Here is a 21,431-nt window from a genome sequence, read left to right as displayed (position 1 = left end):
TTTGCCAATTTGGATGCCTTTAATTTCCATATTATGCTGTATAGCTCTGGCTAATACTTCCTAAACAATATTTAAAAACAGTGGTGACAAAGGGCATCCTTGTCTGGTTCCCATTCACAGAGGGAAGGCTTTCAGTTTCTCTCCATTGAGAGTAATGTAGGCTGTTGGTTTTGTATGTATGCTCTTGATTATGTTGAGGAATTTTCCTTCAATTCCTACTTTGTTGAGTGTTTTTGTCAAGAATAGATGTTGGATTTTGTCAAATGCATTTTCTGCATCAATTGATATGGTCATGTGGTTCTTTCCCTTTTTCTATGTGGATTGCATTGATTATTTCTCTAATGTTGAAGCATCCTTGCATCCCTTTTATGAAACCCACTTGGTCACAATATATTATTTTTTTGATATGCTGCTGTATTCTGTTGGCTAGGATTTTGTTGAGAATTTTTGTGTCTATTTTCATGAGGGAAAATGGTCTGTAATTTTCTTTTTAGTAATGTCCTTCCCTGGTTTTGGTGTGACGGTTATGCTTGCTTCATAAAAAGTATTAGGAAGTTTTCCTTCCTCTTCTTTATTCTGGAGTAATTTGAGTAGAATTCACGACAGCACTTCCATGAATGTTTGGTAGAACTCACCAGTGGAGACTTCTGGGCCTGGACTTCTTTTCATTAGGAGTTTTTTGATGACCTGTTCAATGTCTTCTTTTGTTATGGGTCTGCTCAAGTTTTCTACTTCACTCTGTGAATATTTTGGTAGGTCATGTTTTTCTAAAATTGCATCCATCTCTTCTAAGTTTTTGAATTTGTTCGAGTACAGCTCTTCATAGTATTCTGTTATCTTTTTTATTTCCTTTGGTTATGTTTTCATTCTCATTTTTTTCCAGGAACTTTACGAATTCATGTTTAATTACTTCTTTCACCCAGTCGTTTTTCAGGAGGATGTTGTTCAGTTTCCATGTATTCGACTTTATTTCCTTAGTCTTCTTGTTATTGATTTCTAGTTTTATAGCATTGTGGTCTGAAAATATGTTCTGTAGTATTTTGACATTTGTAAATTTATGAAGGCTTGCTTTGTGACCTAACACATGGTCAATTCTGGAAAATGTTCCATGTGCACTGGAGAAGAATGTATATTGTGCTGTTGTTGGGTTGAATGCTTTGTATACGTCTATGAGGTCAATTTGTTTGATTGTACTGTTTAGTTCCTCTGTAACTTTATCATGTTTCTTTCTGATTGTTCTGTCCATTTTTGAAAGTGGCATATTAAAATCTCCCACAATAATTGTAGATGTATCTATTTCTTTCGTCAATTCTAGTAAACTTTGCTTCATGTATCTTGGTGCTTTTTCATTGGGAGCATGAATATTTATTATGGTTATGTCATCCTGCTCAATTGACCCTTTGATCGTGTGGTAGTGTCCTTCTTTATCTCTTATGTTGGTTTTTGTCTTAAAGTTTACTTTATCAGAGATTAGAATTGCTATTTTTGCTTGTTTATTGTTGCAGTTGCAGTTGGCTTGGTAAATATTTTTCTATCCTTTAACTTTTTGTCTGTTTTTATCTTTGTGTGTTAGGTGTGTCTCTTGCAGACAGCATATTGAAGGGTCTTATTTTCTTGTCTAATCTATCACTCTGTCTCTTCACTGGTACATTCAATCCATTGATATTCAATGTAATTATCAATAGGTAGGAATTAATTGCTGACTATATTAGCGTAGTGGTTACGAATCAGGCTGCGAACCTTAAGGTCAGCGGTTCGAAACTACCAGCTGCTCCGCGGGAGAAAGATGAGGCTTTCTACTCCCGTAAAGATTTACACCCTCGGAAACCCTGTACAGGGTCGCTATGGGTCGGAACCGACTCGACGGCACTTAACAACAACAACAACAACAATATTAATTTTTTGGTAATGCTGTTCATTCTTTTGTTCTGCATGCCTTCTTGTGCTGAATTTGTGTTTTTTATGCTACTTCTTGCCAGTTTCTTCTTAGTTTTCATGTTTGCTTATTCTGCTTGGAAGTTCATTTTCATGGTAAGTTGTGAAGTATTAACTTTCTTTGGGGTTACACTTTTCTATTCACTTTTCTCTCCATTTGATATAATCTATTGTATCCTGTAACCTACCTGACATCCTCCGGCCTGGATCTCTGTTCCTGCATTTATCGCTTCTTTTATATTGATACTATTTTGACCTTTGGTTGACCTTCCATCACCTTTGAATTCGTTGTTATAGTTTTGTTCTGTTCTGAACTCTATTATCTGTCAACTGAGTTCCAGGTGGTGTTGCCATGCCTGTCAATCTCTGGTTGCTGTTTGTTCTTGGTGGTTTTCAGTCCTAAGAACTGTTTTTTGAATGTTCTGAAGTGCTGGATTGGTTTTCATAAAATCTCTTAATTTCTGTTTATCCTGGAATGTTTTGATTCCACCATCGTATTTGATTGGTAGTTTTATTGGATAGACGATTCTTGGTTGGCAGTTTGGTTTTTTTGTTTGTTTGTTTGTTTGTTTCTTTTAGGATTTTGTATATGTCTCCCTATTGCCTTCTTGCCTGCATGGTTTGTGCTGAATAGTCAGAGCTTAATCTGATTTGATTACCTTTGTAAGTGACATGTCTCTTCTCTCTGGCCACTTTTAAGATTCTCTCCTTGTCTTTGATTTTGGAGAGCTTGATTATTATATGTCTTGGTGACTTTCTTTGGGATCTATTCTTCCTGGTGTATGTTTGACATCTTGAACGTTTATCTTCTCATCTTTCAAGATGTTAGGGAAAACTTCTTCCAGAAGCCCTTCAACTATCTCTTCTGTGCACTTCTCTGATTCTTCCTGTTCCGTAATGCCAATAATTCTTAAATTGTTCCTCTTCACGTTATCCAACATGAATCTTAGACTCTCTTCAGATTTTTTTAAATCCTTATTCTGCTTGCTCTACTATCTTAGCAATATTGAGAGATTTGTCTTCCTGCTCACTGTTTCTGGCTTTCATTGCTTCAATTCTACTCCTTTCCTCTTTCAGTGTACTGTTCATTTTTGATATTTTATTATTAATCATCTAGACCTCTTTTTGCAGGTTTTGAATTGTTTCCAATGCTATATTGATTTTGTTTGATTGCTCTTGTAGAACTTTCCTGACTTTTTCCTTATTTTCCTCCACCCTTTTAGAGCATTTGAATTTGTTTCCATATCATTCTTCTAAATTCCTTCTCAGGCAGATCCAAACATACTCTTCCTCTTCTGGAAAGCCTTTGTCTGTCTCCAGCACATTTGTCTCAGTTACTCTTTTCTGTTTTTGAACATGTTTTGAGATCTTTTGGTGTGTTTTTTTGGTCATTTCCAGTAGTTATGTGGGTTTTTTTTTTAATGTTTAATGGATGTTTGTTGTTGTGTTATTAAGCTTACTCGGAGTCTCCTGGTGGATATGATCAGGAGATAGACTTCCCTTTTCAAATTTAATGCTTAGCAGTTGTTATTGGCTCTTGTCTCAATGGTGGAACATTATGGGGTATGCTTGTAGCTTGGCTATATGGTCACAACTGTTGTCTCTTCTTGGGTAATGTAGGGAGAAAAAGTTCCCACCTTCAGGAGAAATGTGTGGTCACAAGGCCCAAAAGCAGAAGCAATATAAAAGACAAAAATCACCACTTTGAAACAAAAATAAAACTGTGGCCAACTGTCCAGTCACCTTGCTATACAGGCAGTGTGTGTGCAGAATGTAGAAGCCTCCAGCAGTGGGGGGAGGTGTCTGCTCACTCAGGCCCCTCCTATAATCACCACCGTGGAGGTGCACAGATAGATATTGAGAAGTTAATGGGGGAAAGAGTGTACACTATTTTTGTTGTAGAGGTCAGTTAGGTATCTGCATGTGCAAAGTGTAATTCTCGAGATAGTTGCGTCCTTTTATGTTGGGGTTTTACAGATTGTTCTATGGTTAGTCTGTTAGGCCTGAGGGGTCTGCTTTTTTCTTGCTGGATAAGCTAGAGTAAAGGGTCCTGCACAAGTTCATTTTAGGGCTGTGACCCCAAGGCTGATGTTATAAGTAGCCACCAAGCGGTTTCTCTCTGTACCATGGGAAAACTGTGGGATCCACACTGGACCTTTTTTTTTTTTTCTTTTTCTTTTTTGGGGTGAGTACACACCCACCTACCTGAAGGCATCTGTGCTGGGCAAAGAAGGTGCAACAGGGAATAGGAGGAAAAATATGTAGAATCCCCCACACCTCCTTTTGCAAATATCACTGCTCTGCTTTTAGCGCTGGTTCCCTGTGCTGGTCTGGCTGTAGCCCAACCTTTTGAACTCTGCCAGGTAGGGTTGCCACAGAGGGAGTCCCATTTTTAGCAATTCCTAATTCACAGTATTTTCCTTTATATCATGATTTTTTTCACTTACGTGTACAGGACACTGACTTCCTGAACCTTATGGTAATCCAGAGCTCTGCTGTTGTTCCGTAAGCACAGCTACTCTGGGTTTTCAATCCCTCCCCCACAGAGACTTTCCTAACTGGCTGTCTCTGCTGCCACTCAAACCAGAACTCTTGATATCGTCCAGTTTATATCTGACAATCATATGGTTTACTTTGCCAGAAATGGCAAATTGAAGAGATAAGGGATTACATTAATTATCAAAAAGAACATTTCAAAATCTGTCTTGAAATACAAAGTACTCTGTCTTTTATAGGATGATATCCATACCCCTACAAGGATGACCAATTAATATCACTATTATTTAAATTTAGGCACCAACCACTAAAGCCAATGATGATGAAATTGAATCCTACCAATTTCTTCAGCCTGTAATCCATCAAACATGCAATCAAAGTGTATTTGTAATCACTGTTGATTATGATGTAAAGGTTAGAAACAAAGAGGAAAGATCTGCAATTGGCAAATATGGCTTGACATCATTGAATTTTGGAAGACCTATGACTTCTTCATTGTAAATATATATTTTAAACAACAGAAACCCATGAACCTCACCAGAAGGAATATACAGAATTCAAATTGAGTACATCTGTGGAAGGGGATTGTGGAAAAACTCAATATCTCTAGCCAAAACAAGGTCAATGACCAATTATGGAACAGATAATCAATTGCTAATATAACAGTTTAGACTGAAACTTAAGAAAAGTTATTTAAACATTCACAAAAGCTGACGTATGATGTTAGGTATACCCAGCTTAATTCAAGACAATGTCAAAAACAGATTTGATGCACTACACACTAATAATCAAAGACCAGGAGAATGGATGATGATATCAAGAACATTATACATAAAGAAATAAAATGGTAATTTAAAAGACAGGAAAGAAACAAAAAATGAAAATGGCTGTTAGAAGACACTCAGTAATTTGCTCTCCAGTGTAGAGATGCTAAAGTAAAGAAGAAATGATATAATAAAAAAGCAGAATGGAAAATTAAAAAAAGCAGCTAATGAAATGTGCCAAGGCATGAACTTAGAAAACCAAAAATGAAGAACAAGCTCAACTTTTCTCAAGCTGGAAAAAAATGAAGGAAAAATTCAAGTTTCGTCTTGAAATAGTGAAGATATTTCAATATTGAATGGTATAGAAAAACATCAAATGAAGATGGAAGTAATACACAGAGTCACTGTACCAAAAAGAAATAGTAAATATTCAAGATGTTCAAGAACTGGTGATACTGAATGACTAAACCCAGCTGCATAGAAGGCACTGGTGAAATAGAGGCTCCAGGAATTGATGAAATGCAAACTGTCTTTCAACAAACTGATCCTGCACTGGAAGTGTTCTTTCATTTATTCCAAGAAATTTGGAAGACAGCTAGCCAGTTAACAGATAGAAAGAGATCCATATTTGTGTCCACCTCAAAGACAGCTGTCTCAACAGAATGTGAAACTCATTAAACAATGTCATGAATGTCATATGTAAGTAGATTTTTCAAAAGATAATTCAAAAATAGCTGTAATAGTATATTGACAATGAACTGCCAGAAATTCAAGCCAAATTTAGAATAAGACATGGGGCATCAGATGGATCTTCGCTGAAAACAGAGAATACCAGAAAGATGTTTACATGAGTTTTATTGACTGTTCGAAGGCTTTTGACTGCATAGATCATGACAAACTATGGATAACATTGCAAAAAATGGCTATTAGAGAACCCTTAATTGTACTTTTGAGAAATCTGTGCCCAAAAGCAGTCCTTTGAACAGAAAAAGGAGATATTAAATGATTTAAAATCTGGAACGATATGAGCTGGGCCAGGATTGTATTTTTTTTTAAACATTTTTATTCAATATGTATGCTGAGAAGATGAATTATATTAAAGAGAACATTTATTGAGATTGGAGGACAATTAATTAACAACCTGTGGTATGCAGATGATGTAACCTTGCTTGCTTAAAGTGAAGATGACTTAAAATACATACTGATGAAAATCAGAGACCACAGCCTTCAGTATGTATTGTACCTCAGAATAAAAACAAACAAAACAAAATCTCACAGCTGGACTAATAAATAACATCATGATACACGGTGAAAATATTGAATTTGTCAAAGACTTCAATTTGTTTAGATCCACAATCAGTACTTATGTAAGTAGAAGTCAAGAAATAAAATGATGTGTTACATTAGGCAAATCTGCTCTACAAGGCCTCTTTAAAGTGTTCAGGAGCAAAAATATCCATTTGAGAATTAAGGTGGACCTGACACAAACCATGATATTATCAATAGTTCATAGGCTAAGCACTGGACCACAAAAAACATTAACTTTGTGGTTCAAACTGACTTTGCGGTCCAGTGCTTATTCACAAAGTTAGTGGTTCAAACCCACCATCCACTCTTTGGAAACCCTATACATGGTCACTATGACTGAGAACCAACTCCATGACACTAAACAATATATGCATATTAAAGTTGAACAATCAATAAGGAAGAAGTGAAGCATTTGAGTTTGGGTGTCTGAGAAGAATGGCACAGTGATAACAGCAATGGGCTCAAGTGTAACAAGTATTGTGAGTATGGCACATGACTAGGCAATGTTTTATTTCTGTTATGCATTGGGTCACTATGAGTCAGAACATAAGCCTAACACTAATAGCAACATACAGACTAAATAAGTAAGGTAAAGGATACTTAGGCTGGAAATATAAAGTAACAAGCATAGGAAGTTTCATATTTTGCAACCATACACCAAAATACTATATTTCTATTTTAAAGTATATAGGTTTTATATGTATTGAATTGGAAAAATATGTACTGTTATTTGTGAGTAGAATCCCTGGGTGGTTTAAATGATTAATGTGCTTGACTGTAAATGGGATGTTTAGAGGTCTGAATGCACCAAAATTGCCTAAGAAGAAAAGCATGGGATCTGTTTACAAAAAATTGACCACTGAAAACATTATGGAGCACAGGTCTGTTCTGACATGCATGGAATCACCAAGAGTTGTAATAGACTTTAATGGCAACTACTTTTGTTTTCTTTTGTGAGTGAAGATGCTGGTATAATGGGGGGTTACAGTTTAGAGTAATTAATATAAATATTGATTGAGAGAGGTCAGGATAGGCAAATATGTAGATAAGTAATGTTTAAACATAATTGATATAATAAAAATATAGATGAAAAAAATGAAAGAAAAGTCATTTGAAAGCAAGAATAAAATTAAAATCCCAGAATAGCAATATTGGACGAGTAAAACTTAAATAAATGTAAAAACAGTCTAACAGTTTTCTCTGTTAAAATATTCTCAGGATTTGAAACATCTTAACATTTTAAGGGCTTTAGAAAGGCTGTTGATTATAATCACATTGGGCCTAACTATTTTCTAAGTTTTCTGCCTAGTTTTAACTGTGGTTTCTAAACTAGATTTCAGTGCAGAAATGGTTCATCGTGTGTGAAAGAAAATATGTTCTTATAAACATGTGATAAGCAGCAAATACTTGTAGTCACAGTGCTTGGATTAGAACAAGCCTTTAATAATATTACTTAATATAACTAAATCTAATTTCAAAATGTTTTATAGAATATGCTGAGAAATTGAGTAATAAACAATATTATTTCCTATAATAAATGGTGTCATTGAATATTTATTATCTATACAAAAGCATTGATATTAGGATTCTATTTCATATATGGATAAATTTATTCCAAAGACAGCATGTTTTAATTTGCCTCTGAAATTAATGGGTGACAATAGACAAGTTCTTTCAGTCTCATTAGGATGCTTTAAGACAAAAACAAAATAAAAGAAAACAAAAAAAAGAAGCCCAGGCAAAACAGTGGCTTTTCAGGGAAGCTGCTGGACCAGTAAGATTCAAGAAAGAAAGGTCAGTGAATAAGATTATGGTGGACTCCAAATTGTTGTTGTTAGGTGTCATTGAGTCAGTACCAACTCACAGCGACCTTATGCACAGCAGAACGAAATACTGCCTGGTCCTGGGCCAACCGCACTATTGTTGCCACACTTGAGTCCATTGATGCTGCCACTCGGCTAATGAATCTCATTGGGGGTCTTCCTCTTTTTCTCTGACCCTCCACCTTACCAAACATGATATCCTTCTCCAGCTACTTGTCCATCCTGATAATATGTCCCAAGTACATGAGATGAAGTTTGGCCATCTTGGCCTCCAAGGGGCACTCTGGCTGCACTTCTTCCAAAACGGATCTATTGATTCTTTTGGCAGCACTTTTAATATTCTCCTCTAACACCATACCTCAAAAGCATTAATTCTTCTACAGCTTTCCTTATTCACTGTCCAGCTTTCAGATACATATGAGGTTATTGAAAATACTATGGCTTGGGTCAGGCGCACCTTAGTCCTCAAGCTAACATCTTTGATTTTCAACACTTTAAAAGGTCTTGTGGAGCAGATTTGCCCAGTGCAATATGTCATCTGATCTCTTGACTGCTGCTTCTGTGAGTGTTGATAGTTGATCCAAGAAGAATGAAGTCCTTGACAACTTCAATATTTTCTCCATTGATAAGAATGTTGTTTATTGGTTCAGTGTTGAAGATTTTTGTTTTGTTTACATTGAGATGTAATCCATACTGTAAGCTGTTTTCTTTGATCTTCATCAGTAAATGTTTTATGTCCTCTTCATTTTCAGCAAGCAAGGTTGTATCATCTGCATATCGATTTGTTCACTTTAAATGCCTTCTTTAGACAGCATAAGAGATGACTATACACATGGACCTCACCAGATGTTGTTGTTGTTGTTGTCAGGTGCCATCGAGTCGGAACCGACTCATAGCGACCCCATGCACAGCAGAACGAAATACTGTTTGGTCCTGGGCCAACCTCACTATTGTTGCCACCCTTGAGTCCATTGATGCTGCCACTTGGCTGATGCATCTCGTTGGGGGTCTTCCTCTTTTTCTCTGACCCTCCACCCTACCCAGCATGACATCCTTCTCCAATGATTGTTTCCTCCGGACTACATGTCCAAAGTAGGAGAGACGAAGCTTAGCCATCCTGGCCTCCAAGGAGCACTCTGGCTGCACTTCTTCCAAAACAGATCTATTGGTTCTTTTGGCAGTCCATGGCACTTTCAGTATTCTCCTCCAACACCACAACTCAAAGGCATCAATTCTTCTACGATCCTCCTTATTCACTGTCCAGCTTTCGCATCCATATGAGGCTATTGAAAACACAATGGCCTGGGTCAGGCACATCCTAGTCCTCAAGCTGACATCTCACCAGATGGGATGCATAGAAATCAAATCGACTACATCTGTGGAAAGAAACAATGGAAAAGACCCATATCATCAGTCAAAGGAAGGCCAGGGGCAGACTGTGTAACAGACCATTAATTACTCGCATGCAAATTCAAACTGAAGCTGAAAAAACTGAAAACTAGTCCACAAGAGTTTAAATATGACCTTGAATATATCCCACCTGAAATTAGGGATCATATGAAGGACTCCAAATAGGTAATGTTAATATATTTCCTCAGAAAACATAGGACAATCATGAGGACTTATTATAAAGACCTTTTAAGAAAATTGAAAAGTATATTGGTGAGAAAAAGCTCAGAAATTGCAACAGGAAATTCCTCCCACCTCGTTCATGACACTGCAGCTGCACATTCTAAATTTTAGGATTGCAAGAGCTGTCACTGTCCTAAAACAGTTTCCTTGTGAAATTTTACCACATTCACAAGGAGGCTTGGTATTGTCCCCACTGACTTATTTTAGTTTATCCAAACTCAAAAAACATTTAAAAGGTCTACTATTTGAGTCCTGTGAGGATGCTAAAACTGCCATTTTGATGTGGTATAAATTAAAATGGCAGAATTCTTTAAGGAAGTCTTGGAGGGATGCATATCTTTTAAAGGTATAGATAGAGGATATTTTGAGAAACAATAGCTGCAGATTTTGACATTTTGGTTTAATGAAAGTTTACATGATTTTGTAGCAGTACTTTTTCTTACTTCCTTATACATTAATTTTCCTTATACATTAAATATTTAATGTAATCTGAAAATTATGAAATCTGTTGCAAAATATTGCAAAAAAAAAAAAAAAAAGACATCTTCCTATAGTTTAAATCTCCTTTGGAAATACTTAGTTTTGTTTTTATAGTATCTTAAAATAGGTTCTTATATTAGTTCTGTTTTTCCCAATCATCATTGCTATCACAGAATTTATATGTAATCATATATTTCTACATTTAAGGAATAGGTTGGATAAAAGAGATCTTTGTTGATCAAGTATAAAATCTTCCCAGAGAATAAGTTTTTCTTGTTATGTGTCATCGACATGTTTCTAACTCATAGTGAGTCTCTATATGGTTTCTGAGGAGAAGGTGCATTTTGAACTGCCTATCTTGTGATTTGCAGTCCAGTGCTGATTATAAAGAGCTATACCAGGAGTCCAGAAAATAATTAAAAGTAAGCAAAAACAATCTTAGAAAGATGAACAAGATGAAATTTATCTACTTGATGAAAAAGTTAAATTGAAAATCTTGCTTTTCCACAAATGTTTAACTTTAATGAAACTCTAGCTTCTCTTCATTATCCTAATTGGAAATTCCAACATTATTTAATTATAAAATAGTAATAGTACAATATCATTATTTTTATTAACTGTTCATCATTCTGAATACAAATGTCTTCAGAATGCTTTCTTTTTATAAGGAAAACAGGATAAACATAGATATTAGTATACAAACCTTAAACTTATGAGACAAAATACTTATTAAATTTAGGGAGTAAAAAAATAGTCTTGTTTTACCATCAATATAAATTATCACCAGGAAATCCTACAAAACACGATAAGGATAAAAAAAAAATGAAATATACATTAGGGACTCTTCATCAACATTAGAGTAAATGGTAGCTAAGCAAACATAAGCTTAATATGGTGATGGAAATAAAGATGAAAACTGTTACAGTGAAGATTTCCTATAATGCAAGCCATGTAAAAATGAAAATGATAGTTTTGTTCATCATTATAAAGAAGAAAAAAAAAATTAAAGCCTCTCCCAGGATGTTTTGTTATTGTTGTTGATGTTAAGTGTTGAGTTGGTTCTAATTCATAGCAAACTCTAATTCTGAGTTTGAACTGCAGAACTTGCATTTGAAATTGACTTTGCTATCCAGTGCATTATCTTGCATATCCACACAATGACTTCCACAGAACCTCTAGGACATAGATAAAAGTCAAAAATGTATGCAACACCCGCCTACCAACTGGTCAGTTAAGTTATATTCAAGTAAAATTCTAGACTCCAGCTGGGCCACCAGCAAACTTTTTATTTGTCTGTTCACTCAAGAATTCACTCAGCACACATTTGTAATGCAACCACCATATGCTAGACACTATCCTATATACTAGAAGTATAAAGATAAATAAAACAATATTAGATGTCCTCTTAGGTTTAAATATAGTAAATATATACAAATTGATAAAACAAACTAATGAAAGAGTGCATTGAAGATACTCACATAAAAGTGGTATGGTTAATTCTGCCTTGAACTTGAGTAGCCTTTTGAATTATTCCCATCCAATTAAGACAGGTAACATGTTCTATATTTCAGTACGGTGTCCTGGTGTGACACTGTAGGACAAGCACTAGACTGCAAGATCAGTTTTAACCACAAGGTCAAAGTTCCAAATCCACTAACTGCTCCTTGAAAACCCCATGTAGGGTCTCTATGAGTCAGAACAGATTTGATGGCATTTATCAACAGGATCATTGTGGATTCCTGGTGTGGCACTGTGGAAAAAACACTGCCTGCTAACCACAAATTTGCTGGTTGAAACCCACCAGTCTCTTCATGGCTCCCCAGAAATCCTATACAGAATCGCTGTGAGTCAGAACTGACTCAATGGTACTTAACAACAACAAGGGTCATTGTCATACATGTATCTAGAAATAGAAAACAAATATTTTAAAGAGTGATCAACTTTTACTCTTAATAATCTAAGGCTATACTATGATCTGAAAGAGTGAGGCATAGGTGATGCCTTTAAAGAGTGTATAACTTATCTAGGAAATGATGGAGCAAGACTGGGCAAGGTTTCGTTCTGTTGTGTATAAGGTTGCTATGAGTCAGAACTGATTCAACAGCACCTTACAGCACCATTTAAATTACCATATAGTTAATTGCATGGCACAGGCTTAAGGTTTGATGAAATGTATAGGAGGAGGAATGATAATGAATACTAGAGTACAAAGATGTCAACAGAAGCAGCACAAGAGAAATCAGAATTTATAACTAAAGAAATGCAGATACCAGATTTATACTCTATCTAGATGGTAGGTTTGACAGAAATAAATATATTATGTTTGTTGTTGTTGTTGTTGTCAGGTGCCATGGAGTTGGAAGCGACTCATAGAGACCCCATGCACAGCAGAACAAAACAATGTCCAAGCCTGGGTCAACCTCACTACCGCTGCCACACTTGACGCCATCAATGATGTCACTTGGCTGACCCATCTCGTTGGGGGTCTTCCTCTTTTTCTCTGACCCTCCACCTTACCCAGCATGACATCCTTCTCCAGCGACTGTTCCCTCCTTACAATATGTCCAAAGTATGAGAGATGAAACTTAGTCATCCTTGCCTCCAAGGAGCACTCTTATTGTACTTCTTCCATAACAGATCTGTTGGTTCTTTTGGCAGTCCATGGCACTTTTAGTATTCTCCTCCAACACCACAACTCAAAGGCATCAATTCTTCTACATATCTGCATTTATACAAAAATTTCTAATGATGTTTTTTAAAAATGGTTCTTTAATCAAAACAATATGTTCATTTAATCATTGTTGATGGTTCATTTTGCTCTTAAAAATTTAGGGGTATTGAAGCATAATTGAAATACATAAAATTTCTCCTCTTTTTATGTATACATTTCTACCAGATTTATGAGAAGTGTACAATCATATAGTCAATACAATTTTTTTTTTTTTTTTTTTTTTTTACCTCAAAGAATTACCTTGTTCATGTTTGTAATTCATCCTAGCTCCTTGCAGTAAATGGTATGGTTTCTGTCTGGATTCTTCTGACTCTTCCATAACAATATACTTTATATGGCATGCTAGAAATAGACGCAATATGTAACCTACTGTGTCCAAGCTGGGGCTTCTACTTTTGTGATCTCAGCAGTGAGGGAGTTACTAGAGCAAGCCCAAATTCATTGGATCAGCTTGGCAAACAGAAAGGGGCAAAGGTAGAAGTTGAGATTCATCTCGGGATGAAGTGTTTTCAAAGTACATGATCTTATGTATGTCAAGAGGCATTGCATTTAGAGTATAAGGTTTTATGCACATTTTACAAATAATTTAAGAAGTTACATTGGTATTGGTTTTGTTAGGTGCCACTGATTTGGTTTCGACTCACAGCAGTCCTATGTACAACAGAACAAAACACCACCCGGTCCTGTGTCAACCTCACAATCATTTCTGTGCCTGAGCCCATAGTTGCATCACTGTGCCAATCCATCTCATTGAGGGTCTTCCTCTGTTTCTCTGACCCTCCAATTTACTGACCATGATATTCTTCTCCAGTGACTGGTCCCTCATGATAATATGTCTGAAGTATGAGGGACAAAGTTTGGCCATCCTAGCTTCCAAGGAGCACTCTGGCTGTACATTTTTCCACATGGTCTTTTGGCAGTCCATTGTACTCTTAATATTCTCCTCCAATACCATAACTCAAATGCATAAATTCTTCTACAGCCTTCCTTACGTCCAACTTTTGAATGCATAGGAGGTCATTGAAAATATCTTGGCTTAGGTCAGATGCACCTTAGTTCTCAAATTGACATCTTTGCTTTTCAATACTTTAAAAGATCTTGTGCAGCAGATTTGCCCAGCTTTCACATACATGTGAGGTTATTGAAAATACCATGGTTTGGATCAGGTCCTCAGACATACATATTTTCTCTTGAACAATTTAAAGAGGTCTCGAGTAGCAGATTTGCCTAACGCAATATGTCCTTTGATTTCTTGACTGCTCTTCCATGAGTGTTGACTGTGTATCCAAGCAAGATGAAGTCTTGGACAGCTTCAGTCTTCTCCCCATTTACCATGATATTAAGTACTGATCCAGTCCTGAGAATTGTTTTTTTTTTTTTTTTTTTTTTTAATTGAGGTGCAACCCAGTAATATTTTAAGTCCTCTTCACTTTCAGTAAGCAATTTTTTTTCATCTATGTGTCTCAGATTGTTAATGAGTTTTACTTCAATCCTGATGCCACACTGTTCTTCATACAATCTAGCTTCTAGGATTATTTGATCAGCATATAAATTGAATAAGTATAATGAAAAAATAAATATCTGGTACACACCTTTCCTGATTTTAAATCAATCATTTTCACCTTGTTCTGTTCAAACAATTGCCAATGTGCACAATCCTCTTGAGCACAATCAAATGTTCTGGAATAATTATTCTTTGCAATGTTATCCAAAATTCGTCACAATCCACATAGTCCAAAGCCTTTGCTTAGTTTTTAAAGCATAAATAAACATCTTTCTGGTATTCCCCTCTTGCAGTCACGATATATCTGACTTCAGCCATATTAGCCCCAATTCTAAGTCTTCTTCAGAGACTGACTTGAGTTTCTGAAAGTTCCCTGTTGATGAACTGTTAAAGCCATTTTCCAGTTATTTTCAGCAAAAAACTATTTGCATATAACATTGATGATATTGATTTTTTTTTGTTTTTTGTGTTTTTTTTTTACTTAAATGTTGTTGTTGTTGTTATGTATGTTGGAGTCGGTTCTGACTCATAAAGACCTTGTACAAGTTTCCGAGGCTGTAAATCTTTACAGGAGCAGAAAGCCTCATCTTTCTCCCGTGGAACAGCTGGTAGTTTCGAACTGCTGTCCCTGAGGTTCGCAGCCCGATTCATAACCACTACACTACCAGAGCTCCTTTTTTACTTAAATAGAAGATGGATGTTCATTGAGATTATATTACATGCAGGTAAAGCAAATATTAAGTAGAGAAATATATATTAAGAAGACAGACTTTTCTCTCCAAAAGTTTAAAAATGAGAAGGAAAAAAGGGGCTTGTATAACTGCCACAAAGGACTAGAAATACAATTAACAGAATATAGTTAAAAGTGCAGTGAAATTCTGAGACTAGGGAGCTTGCTTCCCACATGTCAATTCGAGAAGGCCTCTAAAAGTGACATCTGAAAATTAAGTTTGATAGTTGATTAATATTGGAATTTATGGAAATTTCTGAGACCCCCATATTTTTCCTTTAAAGTTTAAATGATAAAGCTTAAAAACCCAGGTCATAACAATAAATCCTGCAAAATTTTGTTTAGCTTATATTGATAACCAATCATTAAGCAAAAATAAATGACCACATTTGAAGTTTTGTAAGGATTGTTAAACAGTTGTCATCACCATGCTATGTTTAGGTGTGTCCTGCATTCCTGGGCTGCTGGAGTCTTTTTCCAATGGAAGAGTAATGAAGTGGATCACAGTAGATTCTTATATGAACAGCGTGTCCTGAACCAAAACATAAAGCCAGCCAGAAGTACCAGGAGCACTTTCACGGCCAAGAAGATCACGCCCAGATCCATTTTGGAGAGACAGTGGAGAGGGGAGCTCCTCTGATCAAGGGGCCCTGAAACAAGGCGCAGAGGAGTTTGAGAAACCAGCAGCTAGAGGTTCAGCTGCAGCCAGCGCAGGGGCTGAAGTTGGAGGGGGGTGGGGGCAGGGGGGACAGCGAACATGGCTTGGCCTGTCAGAAATAGGAAAGTCATTGATTATTCACATTTTCAGGAATCTGATGATGCTGATGAAGACTATGGAAGAGTTTCGGGTCCTCCAGCTAAGAAAATGTGATCATCTCCTCGAGAAGCTAAAAATAAGAGGCTGTCTGGAAAGAATTCACAGGAAGACAATGAGGACTTGGAAGAAAAAGATGTGAAGACCAAGAAGGATGACTCTCACTCAGCAGATGATAGTGAAGATGAAAAAGAAGATCATAAAAATGTACGTCAGCAGCGACAGGCAGCTTCTAAAGCAGCTTCTAAGCAGAGAGAAATGCTTATGGAAGACATGGGCAGTGAGGAAGAATAAGAAGAGGAGGATGAGGCACCATTCCAAAAAAAAGATTCTGTTAGTGATGAAGACTTCCTAATGGATAATGTTGATGACAGTGACTATGGCAGTCAAAAAAGAAAAAACAGAAAAATGTTTTTTTTGTTGTTTTTTTAAATGAAATGTCCAAAGAAAAGAAAAGAAAATGCCCAAACCCAGCCTAAAGGCAACAGTGACGCCAAGTCCAGTGAAAGGCAAAGGGAAAGCGGGTCATCCCACAGCTTCAAAGGCATCAAAGGAAAAGACTCCTTCCCCCAAAGAAGATGATGAGGAACCAGAAAGCCCTCCAGAAAAGAAATCATCTGCTAGCCCTCCACCAGAAAAATTCTGGGATGAAGGGTCTGAAGATGAAGTCCAGTCTGGGGATGATTAAAAGTGATGATGGTTTGGGGAGAGATTTTATTAACAAAGAAAGAGGAGAACCTCCTTAAGGTAGAACATGGTTTGATTATGGCTTGAAAGGTGGGCTTTGAATGCTTGTTTCCATTTGTTGAAGATAACATTTTCTCTCTCTCTTTTTCTTTCTTTTTTTTTTTTAAAGAAAACCATTGTATGAGTAAGTTACTTTTTGGATGTCCTCTTCTCTTTGCCACCTACTCCCCACCCCACCCCCAGTCTCCAATGAAAGCCATGCCAAATGAATCACCAGATTGACCACTCTATCTCTTTATTTTTAATGGAAGGCATACCACAGTGGTAGAGCAATAAGATTTAAGATGAACATTATAAACATTTTGCTTTTTGCTAAATAATAACAAGTTGAACAGTAATTAGAAAGTACAGAAAGGTTTTAATTAAAACCTTCTTTCCCTGCCTGTACTTTAAAAAAAAAAAAAAAAAAAGAAATCAATTGTCCTCTGATACAAGTTTTTATAACCTATATACATGAGCTTTGAAATCTTTTTTAAAATCATGGATGTAAACTTCCACTAATAAGAGGCAGGTAGGAGATGAAGACCAATTCTGAGTTGTTATATAAAGTATTCATATTTTTATCTTGGGGGAGGGTGTGGAGAACAGAATTGCCAGGCCTTGTGGTGGGGTAAATTTTCTTTTTTATTCATCACTTGTTATTTCTGAGATAAGAGCCCGTGATCCTTTATCCTGTGGTAGTCTTTAAGAAGCTTACATTTAAAAAAAAAAAAAGGCAGGAGCTGCCAAAACTGAAATCACTCTTGATTTCAGATCTCATTCTCTAATGGTTTGTTCATGTTTTTAAAATATATGTGTGTCTGTTCTGTTACTTGGATAAACTTTTCCAAGTATATTTCCCTTCCCACTCCTACCCCTGGGGGGAGGGGGGGAATGATTAAAAAAAAAACAACCTAGAATTTAAATGACAAGATCAATTTATATATCACAGTGAATTTCTTCTCAAACTGACAATGTTGTCTAGGTTTTAAGCAAATAAAGTACCAATTAATGTGAAACTCAAAAAAAAAAGAAAGAAAGAAAAGAAAAGAAGATCACACCCATAGAGCTGTGATGCTCCCAATAGAGGATGATGTCCTTGTCACCTAAACTGCTGTGCCTCACCTGGCAAGACAGGTCAGATACCTCCATAGTTGTCACATTCAAGAATACCCGAAGTTACCAGGAACCACCTACATGGTCTGTGGTTCAAGCTCACCAGTTGCACTTTGGAAACCCTATATAGGGTCGCTATGAGTCGGAAGCGACTCAACAGCACTTAACAACAACAATGCCTAGGATATCAAGGTTTTGTCTTTTATTTTTTATTGTGAATTGAGTGAAGGTTTACAGACAAGATCATTGGTTTTACACTAAACAAAGCATGTATTTTGCTTCATCTCAATGATTGCAGTCCCCTACAGTTTTCCCATTTCCTCACTGTGGTTACCTATGTACACATGCTAGATATCAATCTTTATGCATTCCATTTCATTTTTGACAACTTCCAATTTTCCTAAATTCATACTTTGTGCACTCTATGTTCTGATTATTAATAGATGTTTGCAGCTGTTTCTTCTCATTTTGATTGTGCACCATCAGCAAATGAGGATCCTGAAAATTTTGCTCCATTTGTATCTTCACAATCAACTCTACTTTGAGGATGAATCTCTTTCCCAGTCACATATTATTGGCTTTCAACCTGAGAGGTTCATCTTCTAGCACTATATTTGACAGTATTCTGGTGGTATTCATAATGTTTTAATCTTCCAGCACTACATCTGACAGTGTTCTTCTGCTGTTTATGAAGATTTCAGTGGCCAAATACTCAAAGGTAGTCTGCCTCTCCTTCTGCCTAATCTGCACAGATACCAACTTGTTGGAATACAATAAAAGCAATGACAATTCTAATGTCTAATACAATTTTGTTGGGGCTGTTAAGTGTTGGTTCCAACTCATAACGACACTATGTTTTCTGAGCAGTGACAGGTGAGTTTGAAGCACTGATCTTGTGGTTACCAGCCTAATGTTTTTTTCTTTATTTGTTGTTGCTGCTGTGAAGTGCCATTGAGTTAGTTCTGGTTCACAGCAACCCTGTATAGGGTTTCCGAAGAACCACTGGTGAGTTTTAAATTGCTGAGCTTGCAAGTCTAATGAACCTTGTAGTCCAGCACATTAATCTGTAGCACCACACCAGGACTTCAAATAAGGTTATTCATTAATTCAGGGGAATACCACAATTTGACATGCATGGCATGTTCAAATGTAAGGTTAAGATTGACAGTCTCATTAGCCAGAAACCTGTCTATAGTTGGATACAGGAAATGCCATTTTTTTCTGAAAACTTCTACCCAGACAGGGTAAAGGGATTACAAGTACAGTAATCATTTAAATGACTTGCATTGGCTAGAGATTGAGCTACTTTTTAAAATACATTATCTTATTCAGTGTCAGTTGTTGTTTGTTGTTAAGTGCAGTTGAGTCAGTTCCTACCCACTGTGACCCTGTATAGCATTTCTGAGGAGCAATTGGTGAGCTTAAACCGCTTGTGGTTCAAGCCAAACTTACAATCGAACGCATTAACACACAGTGCCACACCAGGACTCCTCAGTCATCAGAAGTTAGCTTAACTAGCATGAGAAAATTTTAAATGGAAATCTTTTACTTATTAGCCCAGAAAAAATAAGATTACAAACCAAGATATAATATTATAATAATGCAATACAGCAATTTAAAAATATAATGTAAGTATAAAACAAATTGCAAAGATGTCAATAGAGTGGTTGCAATGGAATTTTTTTTAACAGTCAACAAATCCAAGCTTGTACAACAGGGCAATTTCAAAGGCAATAATTATTAAGCAAAGTCCAATAAATTCAAAAGATTGCATGTGCTCTTTTGCATGGCAATACTAAAAATCTATTATCTAACTACTTTGCTCATTAACAATGTACATCTGGTAGTAACAAATGTTGAACTGAAAGGTATCATTAACACTGATTATGATGGCTAAATGAAGGTCTGTTCCACAATATGCCCCTTGCCTTGTTTTGGCTGATAATATGGAGCTTTTTCAAAGTCTTTTTCCATGTTGTTGTGGTAGCTAGGTGCCATTGAGTCAGTACCAACTCCTAGTGACACTATAAACAACAGAACTAAACACTAACCAGTCCTGGGCCAACCTCATAATTATCGCCATGCTGGAGCCCATTGATGCTGCCACTTTGTGAATCCATCTTGTTGGGGGTCTTCCTCTTTTTCGCTGACCCTCCACCTTACCAAACATGAAATACTTCTCCAGCAACTGGTCCCTCCTGATAATATGTCTGAAGTATAAGAGACAAAGTTTGGTCATCCTGGCCTCCAAGGAGTACTTTGGCTGTACTTTTTCCAACACAGCTCTGTTGGTTCTTTTGGCAACCAATGGCACTTTCAATATTCTCCTCCAACACCATAACTCTAAAGCATCAATTCTTCGACAATCTTCTTTATTCATTGTCCAGCTTTCGCATGCATATGAGGTTATTGAAACTATGGCTTGGGTCAGGAGCACCTTAGTCCTCAAGCTGACATCTTTGCTCTTCAACACTCTAAAAAGGTCTTGTGCAGCAGATTTCCATAGCTTGTCATGATCCACACAATTGAAAGCCTTTGTGTAAACAATAAGGCACAGGTACACATCTTTCTGGTATTCTCTGCTTTCATTCAAGATCCATCGGGCACCAGCCGTGATATCTATCCCTCATTCCACAACCTCTTTGGAATCCAGCTTGAACTTCAGGAAGTTTTCTGTCATGTATGTTTGCAGCCATTTCTGTAATACCTTTATTGTTGTTGTCAAGCCCTGTCAAGTAGATTCTGACCCATAGCGACTCTGTATAGGGTTTCCAAGGAGTAGCTGGTGAGCTTGAGCTGACGACCTTGCAGTTCAAACAGTTTGCAGTCTGGCGCATTAACTTACAGTGCCACACTATTCTCATGGGTTATCAAATATTTGGTCTGATGATTTCCGCATTCCGTTGGGTCACCTCTCTTTGGAATGAGCACAAATACGGATGTTTTCCAATCCATTGGCCAGATAGTTGTCTGCCAAATTTCTTGTCATAGGTAATAGATTGCCTCCAGTGCCACCTCACTTTCTTGAAAGATTTCAATTTTTATTCCAAATAAAAATATTCCATAGATGTAGTTAATTTGATTTCTGTGTATTCCATCTGATGAGGTCTATATGTATAGTTGTGTACTATGCTATTTAAAAAAGGTTTTTGAAATGAATAAATCATTGGTTTTGCAGAATTCTATCATGCCATCTCCAAAGAGAGGTGACCCAATGGAATGCGGAAATCATCAGACAATCTCTTTGATATCTCAAGCCAGTAAAGTTTTGCTAAAGGTAATACAGAATCGGATACAATCATACATTGACAGAGAACTTCCAGAGGATCAAGCTGGATTCAGAAGAGGCCGTGGAACGAGAGATATCATTGC

General features: G+C 36.6%; 1 pseudogene; it reads left to right on the top strand.

The window, feature by feature from the left end:
- Positions 1 to 16,160: 16,160 nt before the first annotated feature.
- Positions 16,161 to 16,905, top strand: LOC102836773 (annotated as a pseudogene).
- The last annotated feature ends 4,526 nt before the right edge of the window (positions 16,906 to 21,431 follow it).

The sequence above is a fragment of the Chrysochloris asiatica genome, unplaced genomic scaffold (assembly GCF_000296735.1).
Source record: "Chrysochloris asiatica unplaced genomic scaffold, ChrAsi1.0 scaffold00189, whole genome shotgun sequence".
Taxonomy (NCBI): domain Eukaryota; kingdom Metazoa; phylum Chordata; class Mammalia; order Afrosoricida; family Chrysochloridae; genus Chrysochloris; species Chrysochloris asiatica.
Note: the sequence above shows the minus strand (reverse complement) of the source record. Positions and strands in the feature narration are given on the sequence as shown.